At 45.5% G+C, this 9,967-nt stretch overlaps 1 long non-coding RNA gene across 1 annotated transcript in view; it reads right to left on the bottom strand.

Annotated features, from left to right (window-relative positions):
• Window positions 1-4,195: 4,195 nt before the first annotated feature.
• Window positions 4,196-9,967, bottom strand: part of LOC309522132 — a 128,716-nt gene continuing 122,944 nt past the window's right edge. The window contains exon 5 of the long non-coding RNA XR_014214890.1: window positions 4,196-4,446. This is a non-coding gene — a long non-coding RNA (uncharacterized lncRNA). The remainder of the gene's footprint in view (window positions 4,447-9,967) is intronic.

Below are 9,967 nucleotides of genomic sequence, written 5' to 3'. Positions count from 1 at the left end.
TCATTTTTGGGAAGGTTGCATTCCTTCGTCATTCTCTGTGAATTATTGAATGAATAGCTTGGTAAGAACTCTTATTGTTTCTCTTATTCTGGGCTGGCCCGTGGGAGGGAGTTGATTTCCTGACACCTAGTTCCACTCCCTGCACTGCAGGAATCTTGACTAAAGCATCCATGACAGATGGCCAGCCAGCCTCTGCTTAGAAACCTCCAAGGAAGGAGAGTCCACCACCTGTTATAGCTCAACCCACAATGGGAGTACACACACACCCCGCCCATGTGGATGTTCATTATTTCAGAAGCATGGGCAAAGGACAAGACAACTCACTTGCCTTCTATTAGAGCTTCACTGTAAACCCAGCCACCTTCCAGATCTTAGGACTTGTTTAAATCTCTGCAGCAAATGTAGTCCAAAAGGATGCACAATTGCATTGATGTTTCACCGAAAGCATTGAGGCAAACAGCTGCAGCTCTTCATGTACTGTATGAGCCTGCCGACTACTCAGGGGTTCATTTTCCACTGTGCAGAGGTGAGGAAACAAGACAAAGCAACAGAGCTTGTTATTGAAAGTTTGATTTTGTGGGTGGGGTCGTTTTTCCTCCCTCCGGCTGGACCTGGGACTTGATCTGGCTGCCGGCATGGATGCCCTAGGAAAGGATGAATTGGCTATGCTGCTGTGAAGGGCAGGAAGGTGGACAAAGACTGTTGCTGCCATTTTCAGCAACAAACACCTCTTCAGTTCTTCAGAAATGGTTCAGTTCAAACCGCAGCAACAGTATAATTTTGTGCTAAGCATTAGACACAGCTCTTAAGTTCTACAAATAGCAAGCTAAGCCCTGGAGCCTTCATACTGGCATTCCTCTGCCACAAAAGGGACTATTGTAAGAACAGACTTGCATTTGGTTTAACAGGTAGGAATTATTGTGAAGTCATTCAGTCATATGAGCCCATGGGCTGTAATGGACAGAGTATTATATGTGGACCAGGGAGATCTGGCTTCAAATCCCTGCTGGCCATGAAAGTCACTTTGAGTCTATTATTATTTTAATCCATCACTGGATCATTGAGAAGATAAAATGGGGGGACATCCCACATGTCGTGCAGCACTCTGAATGCCCTAGAAAGCATGATGTGCCAAGCAAATTGGAACTTGTTGTTATTGTTTAGTCTTTTAGTCGTGTCCGACTCTTCATGACCCCCTGGACCAGAGCACGCCAGACACTTCTGTCTTCCACTGGCTCCCACAGTTTGGTCAAACTCACGCTGGTAGCTTTGAGAACACTGCCCAACCATCTCGTCCTCTGTCGTCCCCTTCTCCTTGTGCCCTCCATCTTTCCCAACATCAGGGTCTTTTCCAGGGAGTCTTCTTTTCTCATGAGGTGGCCAAAGTCTTGGAGCCTCAGCTTCATGGTCTGTCCTTCCAGTGAGCACTCAGGGCTGATTTCCTTAAGAATGGATAGGTTTGATCTTCTTGCAGTCTACGGGACTCTCAAGAGTCTCCTCCAGCACCATAATTCAAAAGCATCAATTCTTCGGCGATCAGCCTTCTTGATGGTCCAGCTCTCACTTCCATACATCACCACTGGGAAAACCATAGCTTGAACTATACGGACCTTTGTTGGCAAAGTGATGTCTCTGCTTTTTAAGATGATGTCTAGGTTTGTCATTGATTTTCTCCCATTGGAGACTCCCAAATTGGAACTAGGGTTGCCATATGTCTGGAACTTCCCAAATATAGCTGGGATTCGGCTATTGCAAATAGAGTCTGGGGGGAATTCCTTGAAATGTCTGGGAAAATCTGGACGTGTGGCAACCCATGTTGGAAGTGTAGATTTTGGCTAATTTCCTTAGAAAAAGCTAAAGATCTTTTAAAATATATTTTAAAGAGATTTTGCCAAGAAAAACCTCAACAAAAGTCTGGATTTTCACGTTTTGAAATATGGCAACCCTGGTTGGAACTATTTAAACATATTAAAGTGTACATTTCTGATGAGGTATCATTGGAATCCTGTGCGATGGGCAAATCATAGTCTTCCCACACCAGCACAGGGTGGGGGAAGAGTGCCAATAAACTGCTTATGAACATAAGTCTATCGCTCTAACTTCTTTGAAGTTACAAAATTGCCTAATTTTATAAGGTTCCCCCCATGCAGTGCCTGAGGACTAGAAACTCCCTAGGATATTACCAAATGCAGTCTTAATAGCATTTCCATATTTTCTCAATATGATCACAGTTAATACGGTTCCAACTTGGGGAATTTATTAACAGGGGGAAGGTAGATGTTATTCTCATCATATCAGCACCATACATTGAAGGACCATTTATAACAGCACCCCACCCTGAGGAATTCTGGGAACTGTAGTTTACCCCTCACAGAGCTACAGATCCTTTGGGTGAAGTCATGTACCTCACAGGTATGGTGGGAATGTGGGAAACCTCCCTAGAAGAGAAAAGAAATAACTATTTCAAGAGGAAATGTTTGGAAGGGTTGGGAAATGGCACTTCCTTAGAAGGTGGTGTCTGTGTTCAATGATGAATAACACTAATCCTACAATTTAAAGATTGATGACTGAAAACAAGTTTTGGACCAGTTGCTCAGCTTCGAATGCTTAAAAGAGATTAAGGACAAGTTGAAATTATTTATTACACTGACTTTGCATTAGAAAGGGAAGCTCTACGTGGCCATCAAAATTGGCAGGGGGGAAATGAGGCTCGGAAATATCTGGCCTGCTGAGAGAAGTGCATTGTCTCCTTATCAATGACAAATTATCCATACTAATCCCAAGGAAAGGGGCTCAGATGACTAGGCAGTTGCTATTCCAGCTGATGAAATAAACAGCAGATGGGAGGAGTGGAGCAGCCTCAGAGGCGGACCTTCCTTAGGGAAGCTGTAAAATAATTATTGGATCCCAGTCAAACAAGGAGGAGTCCTCAAAACAGCAATGTGCTTTCATGCAATTGCAGGGGAGAGCAAGCTAGGGGGCTAGTGAGGCGCATGTTTTGGTAACGTGCAATTTATATAATTATTATAAATATCACCGGTGCCAAGCTCCAGGCAGCTGCAGTTAGCAGCGCATCTGTTCACACACACACACACAGAGAGAGAGAAAGATAGAGAGAGAGTGCTGGTCCCATGGGTTAACCTTGCAGCGAGGTCCAAGTCCAGTTCGAGGTCAAGGGTGCAGTATGGAGGCTGTCCGTCAAAGCTGAAGCTGGGTCCAAGGCAGGGAGTCGGGTGAGGTCAGGAACTCTGGCAGAAGAGCAGGACAGGGTGCAGGCAGGAACAGGCTACCAACAATGTTGCTCCCGCAACTTGGGATTGAGGCTGGCTGGCTTTTATCTGCCCCCAGGCATAGGGTGGCCCTGGTCCACAGGTGACTCGCCTCTCCTGGCCTGGAGGTGAGCACTCCTCCTGCGGGAACTTAGTTCCCTCCGCCTCTCTGCCTTGAGCCTCTGCAGCTCAGGAGAGGCTGGAGGGTTACCGGACCCAGAGGCAACCTCAGCTTCCCCTGACGGGGCTGAGAGTGGAGCACCTGCAGGCAATGGGTCCTCCATCCCCTCAGGAACCAGAGCAGACTCAGCTGATGCCTGCACCTGAAGATCCATCCAGTGAGGACCCTTCAGGCTCAAATCCCAGCCCCGGCTCAGCTGGTTCTGGAGGCAAGGAATCTTGTGCAGGCTGGGATTCCTCAGGTTCAGCCTCCGAGTCCAAATCCCAGGCCATCACAGAGAGGGAGAGATGGGGAGGAAGTTACAAGAGCAAAGGGGTGCCCATTTCAACCATGAGTTTGATTGGATTCATGAGGGGGTAATGGGAACATACTTTTTGGCCAAGCATCTCCCCCTCCAACTAGCTCCCCACCAATGGCTCTGCATTTGGTTTTAGTGAGTGAGAAAGTCACTCTATGCTCATGTGTTGGAGAATATATTTTCATAAAATTGCATTTTGATGACTCCATTTTCTTATGCGTCTATGGCCTAGCTAAACTGAAAAGGCCTGTACCTGCCTGTATATAGAGAATGTCTGCTCTAGAACACTGAAAAGAATAAACTGTTATAATCTACGGTGGTCATTGTATGCCTGAAATAATAATAATAACAGGGACGCGGGTGGCGCTATGGGTTAAACCACAGAGCCTAGGACTTGCCGATCCGAAGGTCGGTGGTTCGAATCCCCGCGACGGGGTGAGTTCCCATTGCTCGGTCCCAGCTCCTGCCCACCTAGCAGTTCAAAAGCACGTCAAAGTGCAAGTAGATAAATAAGTACCGCTCTGGCGGGAAGGTAAACGGCGTTTCCGTGCGCTGCTCTGGTTCGCCAGAAGCGGCTTAGTCACGCTGGCCACATGACCCGGAAGCTGTACGCCGGCTCCCTCGGCCAATAAAGCGAGATGAGCGCTGCAACCCCAGAGTCGGCCACGACTGGACCTAATGGTCAGGGGTCACTTTACCTTTAACAGGTAATGTCATGTTCTAGTTTGATGATGGATCCCACAGAGAAAGCAGAGCAGCTGGTAAGATGTTTCAGGACCATGGAGAGCTCTGAGTGAGCCACTTGCTGCAACAAAGGTTGGGAGCAGACGGAGGTCTTTCAAGCCTCTGTCTCCTGACCCCATGCTCTTTGTTGCATTAGGGTTGCTCTCTTGTGTTCTGCTGATCTTTTCAATCAATCAATCAATCAATCAATCAATCAATGGTACACACCCTTTATACAAGGTGCATGATAAGGCAAGTTTCTTGGGCTCAGGGATTATACTGAAGCTGAAATGGGGCATATTTTTATGGCTTGTGCCTGGACGCCAGGAGGAGGGAGGGGAAATTGCCTTTCTTACTCCTAAAGTGGCCCTACAGGTGGGATTCTATCCTGAAAAATGCTGACGTGTGACAGTGCTATAGGTTGTATAGGTAGCTATAAGTTGTATAGGTTGTTTTATCCACTGAAATGAATGCCCATGGCTAATCTAGATCCATTAATTTCAGTGGGTCTACTCTGAATAAAAGCTAGTTGAATATAACTCCAAAGCCATAACATTCTCATACTGCAGGCTTGCAGCTGCTGTAGGATTCCCTCTTTCTGATTGGTACGCCTTGGACTCTATCCCCCCCCTTCCACGAGGCTCCTGTGCCTAGGAATCTGTCAACTCCTTAAACCTCAGATACACAAAGCCTTTTAGACAGCAATTATAGCACTGCCGATATACTAGCAGTGCATTAATTCCTGTCAGGAGTGTTTGAGTTCAAGCACCAGAGCAATAATAAGATTATCTGTGAAGAATTGGGCTGTGACCAGGCAGCACGTTCCCACACTATCAGTTCTTGTGCTCATCCAGAAACAAACAAAGCAGTTACCTTAGAGACAAAAACCTTAGCAAAACATACATCTGCTGGCTTACTATGGAACTCCTGTGACAACTCCTGACAGCCTCCTTAAGTTCAAGGAGGTAATTGGAGAGGCATTGATTTAAGAAACTACCTGAGAGGCTAATGCAGGTCACAGGGCAAAGCCTGAACCTTAGAAGATGTTGCAGAAAACCAGGACAACTAGAATTAAGGTGTGTTATTACATGGCCTGTAGCTGCAAATGGTGCTCAGCGATTCTTTTTCCGTGGGTTGTATTTAGCAATGTGTACGTGCAGGGGCACTGCTAGTTACTCTAACAGCCCAGGGCATAGGCCCATGGCACAAATTTGCACAATTATTTTCCTACGTTAATTTCTATGCAAAGAGATACAAATTGTGGCCAACTTTCAGAGGGGGAAAGCAGACTGGTTTTTGGCCTCAGGGCTTATTCTGAGCTATGAGGGACTAACACAATTTATCTGGACCCAGGGCACTAGACATGGATCAGGCCCTCTGCCCCATTTGCTGCAATCCACCGGCAAGAGCTGCGGCAGATGTGCATGCAAATAAACTAAAATAAATGCTGCTCAACATCTAACGTGGTTTCCCTCTCCCTCTTTCTCATCCACATGCCTTCTTCTGCACCCTCTTTTGAATGTGTCTCTGGGCAAATTGAGACATCTCTGGGCAAATTGAGACTGTTTGCATCTCGTCAACACCATGTCTTGAAGCGTGCCCAGCCACACTGTAAGCAGAGGTTTCTTATTTTAAAATATAGTTGAATCATTGAAAAAGATTCACAAGAGACCCAGCACAAAAGACCAGGGTCTCTTGTTGCCTCTGTGTGTGATTGAAGGAAGGTCTTGCAAAAGGAAGATGCCCTCTGCAATTATCTTCCTGCCAAGTCCCAGGCGGTTTCCTTAAATCCAGATGTTATTTTGGGATGATGGCAGGCTGTGACAATATGTAGTCAGAAGGCTCATTTGTGATGATTCTCCCAGCTGCTTCTGTCATCAGGACACCCAGATCCTAAGTTTGAATCTCTCCCTCTCTCTTGGGTCAGAAGTCACTCTTCTCAAATTAACTGTGGCAGGATAGGAAAAGATCGTCTCCGGTATTTTATATCAGCTTGTCAGTTTCTTTCAAATCAGGGCTCCTGTCCCTTGGCTGAAAATGGACAAAAGAAGAAGAATTCAGCCAATGCCTGTAGACTCACGATGGAGAAGGAATTCCTTTGCAGGGAACAACACAGGACACAGATCATTAAGGAAGCCTATGCACTGTAGATTCCTAGGAAGATATCTCTCTCTCCCCCCCCCCTTTTTTTTGTTCCAGATAACTTTAACCAAGGCTGGTTGGTTTCCTTCTTCATCTAAGAAAACCACATTCTCAAACGTGCTTCTAAAAAGTCCCACCACACAATATTCATGCCGTTTTGTTTCCAACTGCAAATATTTTTTAAATGGCTCAAATAGCCAAAAGTAAGATCATGTACAAAACACATTTTACTGGCATAAAGTAAAATATTGCACTTATAGCTGAAAGCTTGTAAGGTGAAAATCATGCAAAACATAGTTAGGAAAATATTGTAGGAAAGGAATGGTGATATTCCATCTCTGAGGTCCAGCTCTGAGGGTCTTCTTGTGGTTTCCTCCCTGCGAGAAGCAAGCTTACAGGGAACCAGGCAGAGGGCCTTCTTGGTAGTGGTGCCCACCCTGTGGAATGCCCTCCCATCAGATGTCAAGGAAATAAAAAACTATCTGACTTTTAGAAGACATCCGAAGGTAGCCCTGTTTATGGAAGTTTTTTATGTTTGATGTTTTATTCTGTTTTTAATCTTTTGGGAGCCGCCCAGAGTGGCTGGGGAAACCCAGCCAGATGGGTGGGGAATGAATGAATGATTTCTCTCTCTCTCTCTCTCTCTCTCTCTCTCTCTCTCTCTCTCTCTCTCTCTCCCTCCCTCCCTCCCTCCCTCCCTCCCTCCCCCACTCACATACCCAGCCCCACACACCCCTGCTTTTTGAAAATAGAGATTTCCTCCTAGATCCTCCTTAGTATATTATACCAAAATTACTCACACTGCACAATACTGGTGCAAATTCTATAGGTGTAAGTGACGAGGCAGCAGTGAAGGGGACATGGTGAAAACACACTGGTAGAGCCAATCGGGCATTTCTCCAGGCGCACTTGCACTGTGCTGACCTCATCACGGAGTTTGTTGTGTGGACACTGCAAAAATCTTGCATGCTTGAGAAGCACCCAGACCACTATGAAAACTGGATCTTTTTTTTTAAGTAACCCTTCTAAAGTGTCTATATTTTTAGAAAATAATAATAATAATGCCCCATTATTTGCATACTTCATGTGCCAGTCTTTAAGGTGTGCAGCATTAATATTGAGCAAGCCTTGGTGAGGAAGGAAAAGCAAGGGAAATTTACATGTGAGCTCTGCATAAAGTATTCACAAGGATGTGAACTTGCAAGGCCCTAGAAATTTGATGATAATTTTAAAGCGCTTTTATACTTTATTTTTAATGATTCAGAGGGTTGCTGCCTTCTTAACTGCTCCTGTGAAAGCAGCCTCATCTCACTGATCTCCATGCCAGAAAAAGTTTCACCTGCTAAATGTCCAAGGGCACTTCCAGACTGTTGCTATTTGCCTGTGGAATTCAGTCACATGCTGGCAAATTCAAGTCAAGCAATTATAATTGGTTTGGAGCGCTTGTACAACCAACTTGCTTCCCCTTCCTTCTTGGGCTACAGACATTTTCCTCAGCACAGGTGCCAATTCCCCTGGGCCCTGGGTGCCTGAGCACCCACAAAATTCCCTATGAAGGGACCAGGCACCCACAAATTTCAGTGCCAGGGCCATGCGCTCCGCATGGCACCCATGGCCCCAGGCACCCACTGTCTTGTGGCCAAGTTGGCACTCCAGTTCCTCAGAATGGATCTTAGACAGCTCAGGAGCTATGCTCCTATCTAGCTGAACCCCAAGAATCCCAACTCTCTCCTCTCCTCTTTCTAAATGCTTTCCCCCCTCCCAAAGTACTGACTGCCCCCTTCTCTGGCTGCGTTTGAGAAACACTTTGTTTCCCATAATGTGCATCAAAAGGTAGTTAAGACAGAATGACCACAGTCCTCAAGTAGATTGTAACAAGAGCAGCATAGCGCTGGGTGGAAGTAGGATATGAGTAAGTTGGTAAGTTGAATTTTAATAATAATAATATAAATAAATAAATAATAATAATAAATTTTATTTATACCCCACCCTCCCCAGCCAGAGCTGGGCTCAGGGTGGCTAACACCAATAAAATCACAGTAAAAACATAATAGGGGGGGAAAAAAAAGAAAATTAAAATACAGGTTAAAATGTAATTTAAAATGCAGCCTCATTTTAAAAGCAGCCAAAAAATCAAGACCATAAGGGGAGGGAAACATAAGGGTCAGACTGAGTCCAAACCAAAGGCCTGGTGGAACAGCTCTGTCTTGCAGGCCCTGCGGAAAGATGTCAAGTCCTGCAGGGCCCTAGTCTCTTGGGACAGAGCGTTCCACCACGTCGGGGCCAGTATGAAGAAGAAAGAAACAGTGACAAAGGTTGCCGTCCCCATTCTGGGTTGTTTGTGTAATATTTCTTAAATGGCAAGCGATAGATCCTTTTCATTGGAGGCATTTGATGCCAGAGAAGGATTCTGGAAGCACATTGACCTCTTTTGGTAGAGTGGAGCCTTTTAGAGCATCCAGAGCGCTTGTCGCTGAGATCAGATTACCCTTTTGTTGAACTGGTATGCCGTTTCACCGTGGAAAAAGCACTGCCATGCTCAGGGCTGAATAAATCTCACATTCGTTCTCCACATATAGAAGAGAGCAACTATGAGCCAAACAATAAATGATGAACATACCTGAGCTTTGGCGTAAAACAAGTAATTTTCGCCAGAGGCTTCTAATAGTTCTTTTGCCCCTTAGATTTCTTTCCAGCCACTTTAGGCCCTGAGCACAAAAAGTCCCAATTGGAAAGGACTTCTCAATTAATGCACATCTCATTAGGTTTATCTGGAGAGTGCTTGGCACAAGTCATAAATGACTAATAAATATTACTTGCTTTAGCGCCACATCTTTCTGTGAGCGTCGTTTTAGCATTGCTGGGATCTCCTGATCCCTCAAAGCACTCTCTAGTACAGCCAACTAGTCAGCATGTAATCGTTATGCATTAATTTAAGACGGATTCGTTCAAGCCTGGCAGAGAAACAAATTATGTATGGAGGGGGCTTTTAATAATAGGGTTGTCCAGGAAAAAATAATGACCTGGCTTGGTTTACTTTTTTTGCTTTCATGCCAATGAGTAGAAAATCAAGGGCTCTGGCCATCTGCAGCAGGTGACTGCAACTCCTCTTTGGCCCCTCCAGTGAAATATTGGAGGGGACTAAGGTTCCCCAAAGTTGATGAGTATCGCCATTCAAATGGTTTAATATTCTTACGCTGCCCTCCGTTAGTTAGCAGTCATCTAACTAACTGCTAACTAACTAACTAGGGACGCGGGTGGCACTGTGGGTTAAACCACAGAGCCTAGGACTTGCCGATCAGAAGGTTGGAATTTCAAATCCCTGCGACTGGGTGAGCTCCCATTGCTCGGTCC

This window comes from Podarcis vaucheri, assembly GCF_965113315.1.
Source record: "Podarcis vaucheri genome assembly, chromosome: 17".
NCBI lineage: Eukaryota > Metazoa > Chordata > Lepidosauria > Squamata > Lacertidae > Podarcis > Podarcis vaucheri.
The sequence above is the reverse complement of the archived record's forward strand: the minus strand, read 5'-3'. Positions and strand labels throughout refer to the sequence as shown.